Consider the following 19,591-nt stretch of genomic DNA (forward strand, 5'->3'; position numbering starts at 1 on the left):
TTAAATTGATTTTCCCTGCCCCCCACCAGTGTAGACCAGGCCTTGGGAGTCTTGCACTTGAGAGGACAGCTGCATGACCAAAGGCACTCATCTCCTTGGGAGGAAAAACAGTGGTACTACTACCACCCTTCCTCAGGGCTTCTCCAAGAGGTAGCAGCCCCCTAGTGGGAAAAATCCTGGAAGTGGAGAATGTTTCCTGGGCACTCTAGCCCTGCTGTCTCCCTGACTATTATTGTGTGCAGTTTCAAGACTCTACCCCAGTGGAATGGGAATGGCAGGCAACTTACACTGCTATACTCCCAACTCCATACAACCTTCCACTACTGGGTGCCTGCAACTGTGATTCAGCAGCTCAGAGTCTGCCAGTGGGAATGAATTGGTCCTTAATGTTTGGAGCAATTGCTCGACTCTCATCCAGATGCTTTAGCTTAGGGTTTTCTCATTAATTTAGCTAGGTAGTAAACAACATTTTGATCATCTTTTTTGGCAAGTTCTTATAAAAAGAAATTATGACTGTCTTTAATACAAGAAGATTTTAAGAAGAAACATTTTCCTTCAATTCAGATAATTAAAAATTATTTGAAGACAATACAACCAAAATAAACATAAACACTGTATTGATTGGCAACCAAGTCTAACAGTAAGAACATAAGTACATAAGAACAGCCATACTGCGTTAGACCAAAGGTCCATCTAGCCCAGTATCCTGTCTTCCGATGGTGGCCAATGCCAGGTGCTCCAGAGGGAAAGAATAGAATAGGTCAGCATCAAGTGATCTATCCCCTGTTGCCCATTCCCAGCTTGTGGCAAACAGGCTAGGGACACCATCCCTGCCCATCCTGGCTAATAGCCATTGATGGACCTATCCTCCATGAACTTATCTAGTTCTTTTTTGAACTACCAGAAATCATTTAATGACATCATGCTGTTTTGAAGTTCTTGTTCCCAGCAATCAGCTGAATTATTTATCATGCTTTACTTCAGGTGGAATTCCTTGGACTCTGACAAGTCTACATGATCTTCCCATACAAAAACAATGTTACTAATGCATTAATGAGACCAAGAATTGGGTGGGTAGGTTGAGGACTGGGTATTTGGCTCTGGCATTAAATCTAGATATGCTCTTGATATCTCTTGACCCTTTACAACTGGTTAAAATCAAGGTTATATCAAGTAAAACCAAGTCATGTGTCCTATTTAATTTAATTCACTGACGATGAAAGGAATAGCCCCACTATGGCTTCTAAATGACCATCCTAATATCAGATCGGAAATGCCAAGCAGCAGCTAGTTGTTTAACACTTTACAATAACACTTTATAGTGCATCCAATTGAAACATTTAAGTATATACACCGCAGATATTGTATCATGGTCTTCAACTACATTAAACAGAAGCAAGCCTTGCTCATGGTCGTAAACTTCAGAGAGATCTTTTTCCTGCTCTTAGGTTGTTTGGCCAAGTTCCAAAATGTCACCCCCAACAGATGGAACAGTTGATTTTGTAGTTTTAGCTAAATAACCATTCCATTCACAAATGCATTAAAACATAGTCATTTTCATGACTATCTAATTTAGCAAATTGTTAAGGGTAACCAGTGTAAATATATATATTACAAAGCATCCTTAAGTCACAAACTGCTATTACAAAATGCTTTACAGAGACAGCATAGATATGTATTGTAGGCTAAGCTTCAAATGTGATACCTATTGAGCATCTGTATAAGCCAGCAAGGGTTGCAAGTTGATTTTTCATGTACCAGTGCAAAGTTTATAGTTGGTGCAGGACAGATATTCAAAAAAGTAAATATGGACCTGACCTGCAGCTTTGCATAACTAGATCGATATCTCTCTCTCTCTCTCTCTCTCTCTCTCTCTCTCATAAAAATTGGGTAGAGGTACAAAACTGGGTGTGCGAGTCAATTTGTCAAAATTAATTAGGCTGGGGCAAAAATGTCTTTCCAGACAAGCAACTACAGTTGAATAAGGCCCATTACTCAACAAATAATAAATGACAGTATCACAAGTTTGAATCAATGCTGAGTTCAGTAGGAAATAAGAACACAAGATAAAAAGAAAAGGAAACCAGTGGAGGATAATAGATAAATTACGTTTATTTTCTATAGAATCCATTTTGTAACAGCATAGCTATCTGATTTTAAGTCACTTGCAAGATACAATTAAAATAAAAATAAAATCCAAACAATTTATGGGAGTCAGAATGTTGGTGACAGAATGAGAACAGATGTAAGACAAATGATTACTAAAATATATATTTGTATAAATTACAGCAAAAGGAAAATGATTTATGTTAATTATTCAATGTTAACTCACTAAAGTACATTTGAGAGAGGAAAAGAGCAGGCCTAATTTTTTCTTTATCCATTGAAAGAAATAGGACTCTAATGCAAAGGGAGAAATACGACTGACACTGTAAGAGTGGTTATTGTGAAAAGCAATATTGGTCAAATTGCAACTCGCACATAATTCAGCCAACCTTCTTTCACCATGAGATTTGCATTCCTTAAATTCAAAGCTTTATAGAAGGACGAAACCTGCTCACAATTCATCTTTGCCACTATCTAAGAATTAAAAGGCTGCTTGGTGACAAAGAGCAAATTAATCACGTTTATTGTGACAACCATGACTGCTATAAAACAGATACTCTTACAACACTTGCCATCTCTCTTTTCCCCCCTCCCTTCTTCTTCAAAACCTTTTGAACCTACAGTTCAGGTCCCTTGAGACTGGATGCTAGACCACGATTCTTTCAATAGGGAAATAAATATTTGGGGCAGATGCAGTAGGATTTCAGTGATGCAAATACACAAAATTTTGGTAATGACATATAGCCTTATTATGAGAGATGAAATCATAATGTAATTTTATAAGCCCTTGATTGCTCTGGGTTAAAATTTTAGTCATTTTTAGGAAGACATACATATTTCATCCTTCATGTAGCTATTTATTTTCTTAGTATCTGAGGCTGAAGCTCTGATCTTTCAGATGGTAAAAAAGGGTGAGGGGAGGAGAAGGTTGGAAATCCCTGAACTAGGCTAGGTCAGAGAAGGCCCATCTGTTCTGATGTTACTACCATAACTAGGCTTAATAGAAGGATAGGAATGGAATACTAAGGGTCTTGTATTTATAGACTGAGGTGAATTGACAAAACTATAAGGGCCAAACACGCAGGACTGTGACTCTTATACTTTGTCCTCAAGGCAATGTGTTGCTTCATGATATTGCAAAACAACCATCACTACCTTGCACCATGATATCATTACATATGATGGAGTCTTATGATCTGATGATATCCTTCTAGCCCTCAAATATTTCAGGACAGTTTTAAAGTCCTGCCAGCAAGTATACCTCTGTTATTACTGAGATGGATAGCAACAGTACCATTTGACTGCACTCAATTTAGGTCAGGCAAGCAAAATTAAAGGCAAATCTTGCAGTCCTTACCCACACAGAACTCTCATTATAGTTAGCTTTTCTATCATTGCTGAACAGGAAATTGCTGTGGTACCGCAGATATCAGCATGTTGTAACAGTTGGAAAATGATGACTCTTTATTGGTGACAACTATCTTCCACAGTCACTATATGAGACTGAAAACTAATAATTTGTGCTCCTTGTGCTTTGCTCAAGTCAACCAACTAAGTGGGTAGAAAAGGGGGAACAGGGTCAGGGAACAGGTCATCACAGAAAACCCGATGCTGGAATGGAGCTGAACTTTCAGGGGTAAATCAATTCGAACCAATATCAGCATCACACTTCATGGTGCACGTAATGCATATGCTGAGGCTCTTGATAAAGAGTGAGTGTGTTATACCAGGTCAATGACAGGAATAAAGATCCTTAAAGAGTCTTCTCCTTTCTGCTTGGTGAAGCATTAAACTCCTTTTTCAGCTGGGCGTTGTTATTCTTGTGCATGCCAGTGCTGTTGTTTTGCAGTGATGGCAAGAACAACCAGGATATCATTTTATGGACCTTTTATAAATAAACATAGCTTGTCCTGACTTTAACAGCCACCATTAACGAGATGCTGACCCAAGCTCACAAGTTCCACTGAGGAACAACAGGAACAGCTGCATTATTGCTTAAATACACAGAGGGTTTAACTCTGTTACTTTGTGATTTGTTTCTGTATAATCAGGGGCCAACTGCCTTTTGCACATCAGACGGCTGTTTTGCTGTAATGTTCAAATGGAGATTAGGAACAGGTTTCTTGGAGCAAAATGGACACACAAGCTTTACTGAAGACTGTGGGGATGAGAAGGGGGGTGGAAAGAAGGGCTCGAGTAAGTCTGAAAATCTCTTTCTAAAGCCATCCTTAAGCTTTATGCCAGGAACTATATTAAATTCAAATTCTCTGCTCATAGTAGTAAAAATACTGCCTTCAGGCACACATCTTATGGAAAAGAAATTCTAATCAAATCATAAGGGCTCCTGTCACTAAACTTTGAGACATACCTTGTTATTGAAGGTATTAGAAGGGAGTCAATTTGATATTCAGAGTGTTTAAATGGTCTCTACTATTTTAAAAGTTTCATTTTAAAGTTCAATGTGTCTTTAATATAAAAGCCAGCTTACTTTCCCCCTGCACAGGGAGAAGCAGTGGGGTCCTATTCTTCATCTGAGGAGATATTCTAGGTCTTCTGATACATGAAGTGTAGTCAATAACCCATTGCATGACTGCTAGTTATGGCTGGATCTTAGTGAGACACTGTGTGGTAGCACTTGGCAACTCAAGCTGTGTTTAATTTTTTTGGAGCTAGAGAGGCAGGGAGAATCTCAGGGGTTTGTTTGCAGTCAGCAGCATCCATAAAGAATCCTCTTTATTAATTACAACCAACTCCTGATTCTTCTTTTCATGAGGAACACTTCAATCTTTACATAAACTGTAAAACAGCCCTGATAATTTAGGGATGGTATGAAGCCATTCTCACATGGTTTTTCCTACGCAACTCCCCAGCTAGATTTCCAAATAACTCATTAGACCTAACTGAAGTCAGAATTTCAACATTAACTGTGTCGGGAAGCTAAGAATTTTGATTTGAAAGCAGGGTGTACTTAATAGTGTTGACACACATGAGATTCTGTGGTGTCTGCAGCTATTGCTGGTAATTTAAGGATCATTCCACTAAAGAGCTCTGAAAATCATCAGCTTAATTATTCCAGTATTTTTCATGCATTCTTTAAAAAATGAATGCAAATAGTGAATGAACGAGGTGTTGTGTGGAATGTGATATTAAAGTAGAGAATTATGCAAGAGTGTGGAGGACAGAGAAATAGAGGAAATGATGGCATGAGTCAAACAGTGTCTTTGTCAGGCATAAAGGAAACATTGGGTTCTTGGATCTGAAGAGCCAGGAGCTGGGATAGTTTTCTTCCTCACTTTTTTCCTTTGTATATTCCTAGTCAAGGAAAACTGCGTCTCTTTTCAATGACCGAGTACTTGTCCGTGAAACACCACAAAGTCTTTTCAAGTCTGATGAAGGCTCTTGTTTTTAGTGCCAAATACAAAGTATGATTTGAGTTGGCTGATGACTCACCCTTACAAAACCCATTGTCTTCACAGTTTCCCCGAACAAACCATTTTTTGTTTGTTTCCAGACTTAGAGCAATTCTCATAAAGTAGAAAAGCAACAGGAAACACATGAGTGAAAGGAAATTTTGTTTCTATTACCATGGGTATGACAGACTGAACCCCTTTAAAATTTATAAATGCAAATATATGAGAAGAATTCAGATACATTGTTTTCAGGAAATTGTCCTCATACAGCTCTCTGCTAGCTCAGTGGTCCTTGTTGCTCTCTTGGTCTCTTCCTCTCTCAAGCAGATCCATGTCTTTTTCTCTTGTTAGTTCCTGATCTCTGACCCTGTGTACCATGCACATCACTCATCTCCATCAAAACCCTCCTCAGAATTTACTACTTTCCATTGTTGAACTTTTTATAAAGGAGAACAAAGAGGACCCAGGGAATTGTAGACTAGTTAGCCTAAGTTCAATACCTGAAGATACTAGAACAAATGATTAACAATCAGTTTGTGAGCATCTAAAGGATAATACGGTTGTAAGGAATAGCCAGTATGGAACTGTGGATAACACCAAACTGGAAGGAGTTGCAAGCACTTTGGCAGACAGGATTAGAATTAGAAAACAAATTTGACAAATTGGAGAATTGGTCTGAAATCAACAAGATGAAATTCAGTAAAAACAAATGCAAAGTACAACACTCAGATACACAGCTACAAAATGAGGAATAGCTGGCTAGATGGTAGTACTGCTGGCAGGTCTAGTGGATCACAAATTGAATGTGTGTCAACATTGTGATGGAGTTGCAAAAAAGGCTAATATCGTTCTGGGGTGTATTAATAGGAGTGTTGGATGCAAGACATGGGAGGAAATTGTCCTGCTCTATTTGGCACTGGTGAGGTCTCAGCTGGAGTACTATGTCCAGTTCTGGGTGCCACATTTTAGGAAAGATGTTGATAAATTGGAGAGAGTCAATCAGAAAACAATAAAAATGATAAAAGATTTAGAAAACGTGACCTATGAGCTAAGTTTACAAAAAACTGGGCATGTTTACTCTTCAAATATGATAAAGGCTGTTATAAAGAGGCGAGTGATCACTTGTTCTTCATGTCTACTGATGGTAGGATAAGAAGTAATTGACTTATCTGCAGCAGGGAGATTTAGGTTAGATAATAGGAAAAATTTTCTAACTGTATAAGTAGTTTAGCTCTGGAATAGGCTCCCAAGGGAGGCTCAGGAATCCATCACTGGAGGTTTTTGAAAATGGGTTGGATAAACACTTGTCAGGGGATGGTCTAGGTTACTGGTTTCAGCACAGAGGCTGGACCTGATGACTTCTCAAGGTCCCTTCAAACCCTATATTTCTGTGATTTCTATGATCTACTCCAAACCACATTCTGGACACTGTCTCAAAACTTTTAATTTAAAACTTAGGCACTAGCAAAATGTATCCATCACACATCAGTCTCAGAACTAATGTAATCTGTATTCCCATCCCCTCTTTCTTTATTGACAACCCTTGCCATGGTGTGTGTAATTTTTTAAGTTCTACACCAGTCCTGCATGAGCATGGTGCAGCCGGACATCTGAATCTCTGAGGAGGTCATGGGAGGATTCGGACCCTAGTGACTAATTTTTTTTAAAAGATAAACAGGATTGTTGATAGTACAAGTTTGTCTTTTATAAGCAGTTAAAAAGAGTTGCTAGAAACACAAGATAGGGAAATATAGCAGAGCAAGGCAGCATAAATTATGAGGTACATTAAGGCTATACATACTGTTAGCTACTCAAGGCAGGAACCTGTCGTTCATTTATTTGCAAAGCACCAAGTACACCTATGGTGTTACAGACATTATGTAATATTGATAGTCTGACTTGTAGACAATTTGACTGAGCTACCAGGTGGTCCTCTGTTTAGTCAGTGCCACACAGCTGAACTCTGCACCATCTTATTTAGTACTGTGATACATTAGCTTGAAAGTACCAAAAGATGAGCCATTTTTCAAGGTGTTTTGATGATCCCCAGATGTTGAAGGAATAACTTAACAGAGGCGTTCAATCATGAATTTTATCTGCAGGTAGGGACTATTTAGCTCAGACTTGTTAGTTTACTCTTTTACCCTCACCATTGAAATCAGCTGGAGTTTTGCCATTGACTCGGTGGTCCATGACTTGGCCTCTAATACTGCAATAAACCTGATGTTCCTAATTGGGTATTGGTGTTAACTCCCAGAGCAACTTCCAGTCATCACAGGACTCCCTGATCCCTTCAGCCCAGGAAAGAGAAGTATGACTGTCACCTGAGGTCATGGGGACTTGGTTCAGGAGGGAGGAGGAACAGAAGGCAGAATCCTTTGTGCTGGTTGTGGAGAGGAGCCTAAGAAGCTTATGAGCTGGGACTAAAGGGCTGGGAACCAGGCTAGCAAGAAGCCAGTTATTGGCAAAGGGGCCGGTGGCAGCTGTTGTTGGTGGATAGCCAGATGATGCATGCAAATGGGGTGGCTTTATGGATGGTCCTGAATGAAGCTGAACGACAGGATTCAGGCTGTGGGATCTATAGGCCAGTGCATGGTTGCCCTTATGTAGGAGTGGCCTAGAGTGAGAAGAATTCCCACCTTCGTAGCCCTGTGCGGGATGGAATTGGGTGATGGCCTGGGACCTGTTGTTGTGGGCTTTTTGTAACTTAAAGCAATCCTGCCCAGGGTAATTGCACTGTTTGTTTATGGCAGCCCCAGCAAAGCAACCCTTTGTTATTCATGTGACTTTGTGTTTATGTGGATCCACCAATGGCTACAGCCCAAAGGCCCTAGCATTTGGAGAGCTTACAGTACTTGCCTTTGGGCATGTGGTACACCCAATATGCTACTAGACATCTAGGGGACTGGTGTACCACAGTACTCATGGTTACTCCCTGTGGTGGAGTTAATTACAGTACTTTTGTGTTGCACTGCTTTTTATTGAAAGGAAGGGAATACAGGGGAGACCATATGATGGGCCTGATTTCTTAATAGCATGCCTCACACCGTGACATGATCCTCCAGATGGTTACAAGTTGGTGTAAAGGCTGAAAGACCCTGATCTTGCAGTCTGATCTATGCAGGGGAACCCACCTCGAGTGACCAGCACTGGGACAACTGGTTGGGTGTTTTCTGTTACGACCCTGGGCCTTTGGAACTTGCTTCTCCCCTTGGACTGTTACCAACCCAAGTTTGTTAGCTTTCAGAGCATTCTGCATGGTCCATCTTTTCTCCTTTGTTGCTAGGTAGGGCTGGCCAGCAGTGGTGTGGGGATTATGTGGGGTGGCTAATTAACTTTTATTATATTTGTTGCTGAAGGTTTATTTGATTTGATATGAGTAATCAATGAATTGATTTGAGTTTACGTGGCCAGGTCATTGGATGGCTCTTTTATAGTAAAATAGCAAAATAAATAAATAAACCCACACAATTACCAAATAACTAAATAGGACTGCCTACAGATTTCCTGTCCCATGGAAATCAGTGGGGATTTAGATGTGTGCAGGGGCTGCCCACACATGTCACATTGCAAGACAGATGCCCCCAAAAGGAAAGCAAATAGTTAAAATGTACATCTAAGCAATTCAGAAATACAACAAAATCAGAGAAAACAAGGAAATTAGAAGCAGAATAAGCACCAAAGGTGATGAAGAATATAAAAAAAGAACTAAATGAAGATCACGGGGGAAAAAAGACTGAATGAAATGACATTCAAGGAGTGAAGAGCAAAAAAGAGAGGATAGCTGGGGTTAACCTAGAGAAAGTTGCGTGCAAGAAGGAAAAAGCAGGGACAAACTGGGAGGGAAGGAGCAGGGAAGAGAGGGTAAAAAAGGAGAGATGTTGAAAATTAAAAAGAAAAAAAATAATAATGGAGACTACATGAGCCAGGAGCACAAGTTGCAATTCTAAAACCTTTTGGATTACTAGCACAAGAAGTCGTGTGTGTATTGTACCTTTCCTATTGTTCATTATGCATTAGAAAAGGTACCAGTATTTTCTCTGTCAACTCTAGATTGGATCTTAATCCTAGAAATAGCCTTCTGTAGCCTCACTCTTTAACTGGGGAAATACCAATTTGTATTAGTTTTGAAAAAATAGTGGCTGAAAATGTGGCAAGCTGAGGTGACGTTTTCAAGAACATGGGTTTACAATGCTGCAGGTTCATAGATGGGTTGAAAACAATAAGGGAGGAATATAATCCACACATCTCTTAAGGAATACTAATGTGAATATTATTTCTGAATGCAGCGGATAATACAAAAAGCCTTGGTGAGCATAAATGTTAAATAAAGAAGACAATGAGGATTTATTAATTGAGCCCTTAACAATTATAACTATAAAACAGATACTAGCATTCTCCTTTGCAGAAACATTGGTGGTTTTGAAACCTGAACATTCTTTGGAGCCTTTGAATAGTTAATGCAAGCTGCAAGCAGATGCCAATTAGTCAATTAGATTCATTACAGACAGAGATTTATCCTGGTTTTGTTCTTCTAAACCTAGCTTTAACTTCATTTTAAACCTTTTAGATTAAAAAGATATCGAATAGTTTAGGATTATGTGATAAACAGATGCCAATGTCATATAGCTTCCCATCTGCTCTGTTCATTCTTTTGTAATAAAAGGCAAAAGCTACAGCTGATTGCTTAAGCAGTCTAATATTGGGGGACTCCAGGAACACATGGGATCAGTTTAGGTTAGGATCAAAACCCCGAAATTTAGCTGAACAGTAGCTTTCAAACCAAACTCCCATTTATTCATAATGTATTTATAAGTGCAGTTACAATGTGTCATTTATTCACTCATGTAGGGCTATTTCCCCAATCTACTCTGGTATCAGCCAGCTTCCCATTTATGTCAAGGGAATGTCTGCACATGGATGTGGGCTATGTAACAGGGTGGCTTGCTTCATGGGCTGGAAAGTCTGGGGCTAAGCTAGCCCAGATTTCAGGATGAGCTCTACCTGAGTAGCATTAGGTAATTCCCTATAAAAGGGCAGCAGGTGGCTGTGGTTGGGGAAGGAGGAGGCGATGATACTGTTCAGGAAATGGAAGCTGGAGGAGCTGCAGCTGGCTTGGAGACACTGCTGCAGGGAGGAGTTTGGTTCCTGAAGAGAGACTGAACTGTGACCCAGCTCTGAGAAAGAAGGCTGGAAAACTCTCAACTAAAGGGGGAGTGATACTAAACTGGGGTTGGGCCCTGGTGGACCAGTGTGTACTTAGTGACAGAATAAATTGGACCCCAGGTGGGGAATGTTTTAATTTCCTTTGGACTGTTGAGAATTTAAGGTGCCCTGAAGAAGGGAGAAAATAGAGGCATGGCACTGCAGTGGCACTCTGGCTACAAGGGGGTGGATGGGAGGCAGCCAACTGTGTTACAGCTGGTGTAGTGAGCTGGCTCTCTGAACCCCCTCCTATCAGGGAGGGAAGTGGTAGTGGTTCAGTGGCAGAGAGCTAGATGAAGGAGACACTGCACCACTTGTGACAACAGCAGACCCAAATTTTTCTCTTGCAACTTCTACAGGATCAGCAGAGGCAGCAGGTGGTGTTGCGGGTGACTCAGCAGAATCAGCAGCCGTGGCAGGAGGCCCACCGCCATCAACAGATGAGGTATGCCCTGGCTTTCTGTTTGGGGAGGTGGGTGACAGCTTATTCCTGGGGGGTTGGTCACATCAGAAATGGAGAAAAGTGAAGGATGGACCAGGAGGGGAAGGAGAAGGTTGTTATAAGTGTGAAAAGGTCAGGCACGAAGGCAAGTCTGCCTCTTGAAGAAGCAAGTGGGGAGAGTTATGCAGGCCAAGGGTGTGATTGGTGATGGACAAAATAGTAGTGAAGTGTGTGGAATTCTCACTGCAAACATTAAAAAGTGTTGTGAAGTTTGTGAAATGTTGGCAATGGAAAATGTCAACCTATTTAGAGTGTTGAATCTGTTTTTGAAATATTGCCTCTTCAGAAGAGAGATTTTACAAACTCTAACTTGCCAAGTGTGCCTGTTACCATAAACAGACCCAATCAGGTAGTAGTGATATTAACGGGAACACCCTCTCTTTAGTTGATGCTCACTGGGGAAATCTGAGACATAACATAATTTTCTGTAACTTTTCCTTAAAAAACCAACAACCCCGGAAACAACAACCCATCTCCTTGGGCACTGAAAACGTTAAGACGCTACTGAGATAATTCTAAAACTGGGACAACATGGAGCTGGATGGGCAAATATAAGAATGAAATCTGTGATGACCAATGTTCTATGGACCAAACTGTGATATCTGTACTCTGAGTAGTGCTACCTTATTGCACAAATAGCCCCGCTGACTTCAATGGAGGTGCATTTGAGTACGTGAAAGCATCGTCCCTGGCCCTGCATATGTCTGTCATTTTTTTTTTTTTCATTTTGAATCTCTGCTAGAATTTTCACCCTCAGGTCACACAAATTGAAGTTGTGGAGATTAAAATCAATATCTACCAGTACATCAAATTTTCAGGACTTCTAATATGTCCATCTCATTTTTGTGTCTTTTTTCATTTTTCTCTTTCTCTCATCCTCTAATTATGACCACTTCACATTGTGCTATCTATGCTGATTTTTTTCCCTCGTTGAACGAAATGGTACTAGAAAGGTTCACAGTTCACTCATACTTTACATTTACTTCCGGATTCCTCTTTTTACAATTTAGTGGTATCAGTAATATGGGGTTCCCTTAATGTTTGTTGTCAGTAATTAAGGACAAATGGAAACTCTAAACTTAAAATTTCTCTCATTGGAAATTTCCAGCTGCATGCTGTAAATTCAGCTTTAAATTCTCTCCAAGGACTAAATTAGGCCCTAGGGCGTAAGAGTAATTCTAGTTGTGATATAAAGTGCCAATATTTACTATACCACACTGTAATATCAGAGATTACATTATCTAATTTAAATGTAAGCTGTCCATATTCACTAGGAAATGCTGTGGCATCTTGAATTCTACTATGGTAAATGTGAGCAAATGGTGTCACTTTATTAGGGACCATTGCAAGCCAATTTAAAAAGTTACTTATGCACTTGAGACCAGATTTTTAAAGGTATCTAAAGATGCTGATAGGCACTTCATTGCTTTTGAAATTAACACCAGGTGCTTATCTGCATCTTTAGATGCTTAAACGCCATTAATAATCTGGTCTCTAGGAGCCTAAATTTAATATTTTTTCAGTTGTGTATAAATCACTTTTTGAAAAGGGGACTTTGGCCCATCAGTCACTTAGGTGCTTTTGAAAATGTTACCCTAGGCCCATAAAGCAATGTTAGTTGCTTATAAAAATATGAGTGGGATGAACTTGCAGGGCAGTCAAAAAGGAGTTTGTCCTCATGAAGTTTCCAAAACTAGTAAAAAAAAAAAAAAAAAAAAACCAAAACAAAAACAAAAAAACACTACTACTTTTGCTCTAAATTTGTATTTAATACTGTGATCTTGTAAACTTCTTTGTCTGTGGTGAACTTGTTTGCTATGATTGGGACATTCTTCCAATATACTTTTCTGTGGGTGGTTTAGGTTTTTTTGTTTGTCACTTGCTGGTTACTCTGGAAAGTGAAGCTGTTGTTTGGGATCTATAATGGATTATGGCATGAGATGGAGCAGAGCAAACTCAAAACATTGTTACTTAAATGTAGCCCAATTAAAAATAGCTATGAATGTACGGCATTAAAAGCAGGAGAGAGATCTCTGAAAGGTTTAAACAATTATTTGCAGTGCCTTGGGAGCACTGGAATGTGTTATATTATACAGCCATTGTACACGTCAGTTTTCTCCAGCTATGCAGTTCATAACCCAAACCAAATATCAGATTCACAGGTCAACAGACTGAAACCACAACACCTTTGTGAATTGAAGTTGTTCCCTTTTCTATCCCCGACAATTAGCCTAGGCTCCTCATAACTGACGTTCACAAGGTTCTCACATGCACTTCCCTAACTTTGCCTTTGTAATTTACTACTAGATGACTCAAATTAAAATGTGAGGGATGAAGAGCCAGAGAAAAGCTCTTGTAGTGAAACGATTATTCGTGCTTACTGTAATGAATGCAGAAATTGCTGGAGAAGTATTGCCATTGTCTCAGTGGCATTGTTTGGCACTCCTTCTGTCTCCAGCTTTTCACTGTAAATAACTTCATTTAAGGCAGCAGAGTGACTCTGGATTGAAAGTAATGCAACTGAGGTCAGAATCCGGCCCAGTACTTCTACTGTGTCAAGAATCAGATTATGGTAATACTATGCAAGATAGCAAATTATATTTGGATAAACCAACTTATTCACCATTAGCTCATAGTCTTGTATGGTATAGTATACGTGCAAATGTTGCTCTGATATATCCTTCTACATCAGTGCCAGCAAAACCCTCTGCATTTCCTTCTGGTGTCCAGCTGGCCTTCTGTCTAAAGCCGCTGCTCTTTGATCTCCCTCCTTTATGTTTAGTTTTGTTAGCTCATTAGCTGGTTGCCTGTCTTTTCCCAACAGCCCGAGGAAGAGACTTGTGTAAATGTACAGTGTTCCCTTTTTTGACTTGAAAATGCATTTCAGTTTTGTGCTAAGAATGGCTAAAGAAACAGGAGTGGTCTGGTGGCTTTCATGTGCTGATCATGTTTCACACAGGATGTGTTCAGAATTAAACATGCATATCTTGAGACTCCTGCCTGGACTTTGTGTTTTTAAACAAGGAAAAACTGGAGCTGTATGTGAAATATACATGAGCCTGAGTTAGAAATTTCTACAATTACCTCAAAAATAGACAAACCCCTTCAGGTCAGGCATTATTCAAACTACCAAAAAAAAAAAAAAATCCCACAAAAGTTTTTGCAGTTTTTTCTAACACTACTTAGAAATATAAAAGTAAAGGTTTTTTTCGTCCATTGCCAGGAACATGAAGTTACTGATCTTAAAGTACAAGACCAAGTGGATGCTAGATATCACTAGAGCTGTGTGAAATTTTCATAATGAAACCCCAAACTAAACATCTTTCTTTGAACTTTAAGCCTGAAACCAAAAAAAAAAAAAAAAAAACCTGACACTCACTGGGATCTTTTGCCATATCTTCTACTTCTCTAGCTTCCAGAGACAGAAAGAGGATTTGATTAAAAGTTCACCCTCAGGGGCCCAAGTTTTGTCACCAAGGTTTCATTTACGAAACAATGAAACTCAGCAGTTTCACAACAAAGCCAACTAAATTTGTCAGTTTTGTCCAAGTTTTACATGGTTTTTTTTGAGTTGGATGAACTTGAATCTCAGTTGTCACAAATCCATGTAAATTAACTTTTGGTGTAGGTGCTGAAACTCAAGAATATGGAATTGAAGCAGGTCTTGCACAACACTAAATTACAGAGATAGCCAGGGTAATAAATCAGTTACTCAAATAATTCATATAAAACTATTTAATCTCTATGACCAGACAATATACAATCTTAGAAATGTAGCGTTGGAAGATACCTCAAAAGGTCATCTACTCTACTCTAACTTCGTGCGGAGACAGGATTAAGTATAGCTGGACCATAACATTCATGCCCCCAAAATATATCTAATATAAACTTGTTAAACTTTTGTTATGATTTTAATAATCAGTGTCTAATGTAATTGTCAAGGTTCCTCCCTCACTCTGAACTCTAGGGTACAGATGTGGGGACCTGCATGAAAACCTCCTAAGCTTACTTTTACCAGCTTAGGTTAAGCTTCCCCAAGTAAAATTAATTTTATCCTTTGTCCTTGGAATATCCACTGCCACCACCAAACTCTAACTGGGTTTACTGGGAAACATAGTTTGGACATGTCTTTCCCCCCAAAATCCTCCCAACCCTTGCACCCCACTTCCTGGGAAAGGTTTGGTAAAAATCCTCACCAATTTGCATAGGTGACCACAGACCCAAACCCTTGAATCTGAGAACAATGAAAAAGCATTCAGTTTTCTTACAAGAAAACTTTTAATAGAAATAGAAGTAAAGGAATCCCCTCTGTAAAATCAGAATGGTAGATACCTTACAGGGTAATTAGATTAAAAACATAGAGAATCCCTCTAGGCAAAACCTTAAGTTACAAAAAAGATACACAGACAGAAATAGTTATTCTATTCAGCACAATTCTTTAAATGGCTGAGAAAAGAAATCATAATCTAACACATACCTAGCTAGATTACTTACTAAAAGTTCTAAGACTCCATTCCTGGTCTATCCCTGGCAAAAGCAGCGTACCGACAGACACAGACCCTTTGTTTTTCTCCCTCCTCCCAGCTTTTGAAAGTATCTTGTCTCCTCATTGGTCATTTTGGTCAGGTGCCAGCGAGGTTACCTTTAGCTTCTTAACCCTTTACAGGTGAGAGGATTTTTCCTCTGGCCAGGAGGGATTTTAAAGGGGTTTACCCTTCCCTTTATATTTATGACAGTAATATTAAAACTAAATTATCTGCACAGTCAAAGGCAAATGGCAAAATACCCCTTCCTGTTTTTGCGAATTTGAAAATTAATGAATATTTATTACATTTTAAAATCATGTGGTGGTAGAAAATCCAATTCTGCAAACTCTTACTTAGGCTGGTATTCCTATTGACTCACTGGACTCACTCATGTGAGTAAGGACTGTTCATACCAGCAAGTATCTGCAGGACCAGGCACACACTGTGTATGACCTACCTAACCATCCCAAAAGTCACTTACTAAAAACATTCACTCCAGATAATGTTTCTAAAATAAACTCTAGAAGTAGGTTGATAACAGTTGTTTTGCCTGAAGCAGAACAAATAGAGAACTTAGCCAAGCAAAGTGATCTACCAATTGGAAAAGGTCAATGAAGGTGAACAGAAGAAGCTACTGTAGCAACAGTTCTTGTTCCCATGTTTAAAAGTTGGAAAGAACTGGAGAATTTGTGAAGCATCTGGCATTGGCCACTATCAGAAGGTTGCTACACTGGACTAGGTGGACCATTGATCTGACCCAGTATGGTAATTTATTAACATAAGAATGATCTGTTTTCTGCTCCCTCCAAGCAATCTGTATTCCCTTGCTGTTCAAACTGTCTGCTTTCAAAGGCTCTATAATAATTGTAAAACATCGAGGTGGACAGTCTTGACACATTCCCCTCCTCTGGCCAGAGTCCCTGTCCACTATCAGTGTCCTTGACTGAGGTTTACAGGTTGATGTGAAATGCCCAGATTTCTTCACTGATCTAGAAGATGACCATGAGCCTCATTGAATAGCTTTTCAGCATTAAAAAATAGTAACATAGAACAAGATTTATTTAGCAAGACTTATTGATTAACATTAAGTATTCATCTAAGGTAGCCTGAGAAGTTATGCCCCTTCATATAACTGACTGATTTGTTCTCTTCAGTTATTTTTATTTAAACTCCACCAAATATTTCTAAGTTATTTATTTAAATAAAATTGATCTGTTAAAGAACCCATGTTATCTGGTTCGAAGAAATGAAATAGTGGCCTCATTTAAGATGGAGTGTGAATCACCTGATAAAACCATAGCAATGAAAGAAATTAAGTTTGAAACTGTACGGGCCAGTGGAAGATAATACACACTGGCACTGAACCTGCCATTCCCATGTGCATTCCTCAGCTGTCTATCAGGAAGACCTTATCCCCGGGAATACCTCTAGCCAATGTTACTCCCCACTGCCACCCCTAAAGCGTCGGCCTCTGAAGGGATGTGGTACTAGATGGTCATGGAGCAGAACTGTGGTCATTACCTCCTACATCTGGATTTGACTGGTGCTCCCTGGGTACGTAGACTCAGCAGATCAGAGTTCTGCTGACATACTCAGTTTAAGGGGCAGGATTGGCCCTCAGAAATATTGTTTTCATTCTGGAACCCACAGCGCACTTTGCTTCAGAAGCAGCTCCTGCAGGCAAAATACACAACCGCCCTACCAAAAGACTCCAAGCCCCAAGCTAACTTCTTGATTTGTAGGAATGTTTTAGTCTGCCACGTGACTGATCTTTGAGGATGTCTCCTTTCCACTTTCATAGTAAAAGTGAGAAAATAAAGCAGGAAATCATGAGACTCGCTCATTCCCACTGGATTTCCCAATAATTGTAATCCTCTCTCTTTTTGTTCAAACTTCAGCTTGACTTTTTTTCTACATACATGAAGCTTTAGTTCTGATGTACTTTGAAGCGTTCAGGATTTAGATGTACCTCTGACTGGGCTAAGCCTTCCACTGTAAATCTTGCCTTCCAGTCCCATGCTTCCCCATATGTACAGTAGCTGAGTTGCAATGCATCAGGACCACACAGTGTGATGCCCAAATTGGTAACAGCATATGTCTCAGACATTCATTAGCCCCTGTTATGAGATCATTTTTGCCATTTTTCAATCAGGCCTTCTGTTTGAAATTAGCCAAATCTTTATGTGGCTGTGAAAATCTAACACCTGGCATTTGGAAGCTTATTACAAATCTGCTACATACTTAACAGCCAGTGTTTTAAACAAGCTTGCATGCCAGTTGAAGTGCTGCTTTCATGACATATTTTTAGCTTGATTCAGTATCAAACAAGACTTAACATGTCAGAGGCTTGAGCCACCAGAGTAAGAAGAGACAGAAATATGGGTGCTGCCTAAATTCTGTTCTCTCATTTAAAAATCTTGAGGATAAGAATGAATTTGAGGGTTGCTATACTTAAACAGTAAAGCACACCCCACTGCAATTTTATCTATTGTCATTGATACTATAGTCACTTCCTGAAGCAGAGTAGTTTGAAAACAAACCCCAAACTTGCCAAGGTTGAAACTAACTCTTCAATGTGGTATGCTGTAGTTGAGCCAATAGGCTTAACACCCCTAATATAAGAGGTTTAATCTTAAGGCAGTGTGGAATAGACAAGGACTCGGCAGACTTTGGTTCTATTTCTGGCTTTGCCACAGGCCTTTTGGGATCTTGGGCAAGTCACTTCACTACTCTGTGCCTCAGTTTCCCCACCTGTAAAATGAGGCTAATGATACTTATCTCCTTTGTAAAGGAGTTCCTCACTGATAGATTTCAAAGCACTTTACAAGAGAGAGGCATTATTATTTATATATTAAGCAGTTCAGTATATTAACCTTTCTTGTCTGAATATACAGTTAGACAAATGGTATCGTGTGGCTTGGCTCACCTGAAATGGTCCCCCTCCTTACAGGACCCTCGCCCCGAGCCCCTCTAACAAGCTTCATACTAGCTTTTTAAAACCAACTTTCTGGGAGAGGCCCAGTGTCTTTCTACACCACTCTCGATAGCCACAGGGATAGAGCACCACGCTAACAGAGAATGCTCAGTGGTTAACTCAGAAGGGGTTCTTCCATCGCTGTACTAAGTCCACTTCTCTGAAAGGCAGTAGCTAGGGCAACAGAAGAATGGGGCTCAGGTTGGCTTAACACGCCCGAGTGATGTACGTAGGTTGACCTAACTTTCTAGAATAGACTCAGATAAGGCATAGGAAGAAAGAACTGAACTCTGACTCAACAAAGGTCTTTAAGCAAATAGTATTAGTAACGCAGAAATGAGGGGCAAAGGAAATAAGCGCTGGGAGCAGAACCTCAGCTAGTGTAAACTGTGTGAGTCTCCAGAATAAGAGAGCTATGTATGTAAAGTTGAGGATTATTTTGCAACTTTTTGATAAGGGGCTTCTATTTATAGAATGTTTTTACTTTTAAATAAGTTTATCTTTAAAGTGTGTGTGGTGTTTTGTTATCTTCTCCCCCCTCAGCCATAAATCCACATTCCCTAGTCTCACTGATCACTTCCTAGGCTGAAGCTTGAAGGTAGGTTTACAAGAGTGCTTTTCAGCTAAGAAATTCTTATTTCTTATAGCTTTGAATTTGGGCCATTAAATTTCAGTGGGATTTACTCATGCTTAAAGTACCTTGCTGAAATAGGACCTACATTACAGAGCACAAGAGATGTGCTTCACTGTTCTTCTATTCCAGGAAACAGTCTAGCTCTAATATGAGTTAGTCTTGTTAATTAAATATTTAACCTTTTTATATAATGGATACAATTATTTCAATTTATTTTGTATTTAAAAAAATGAG

The sequence above is a fragment of the Eretmochelys imbricata genome, chromosome 4 (genome assembly GCF_965152235.1).
Source record: "Eretmochelys imbricata isolate rEreImb1 chromosome 4, rEreImb1.hap1, whole genome shotgun sequence".
NCBI classification, from domain to species: Eukaryota; Metazoa; Chordata; order Testudines; family Cheloniidae; genus Eretmochelys; species Eretmochelys imbricata.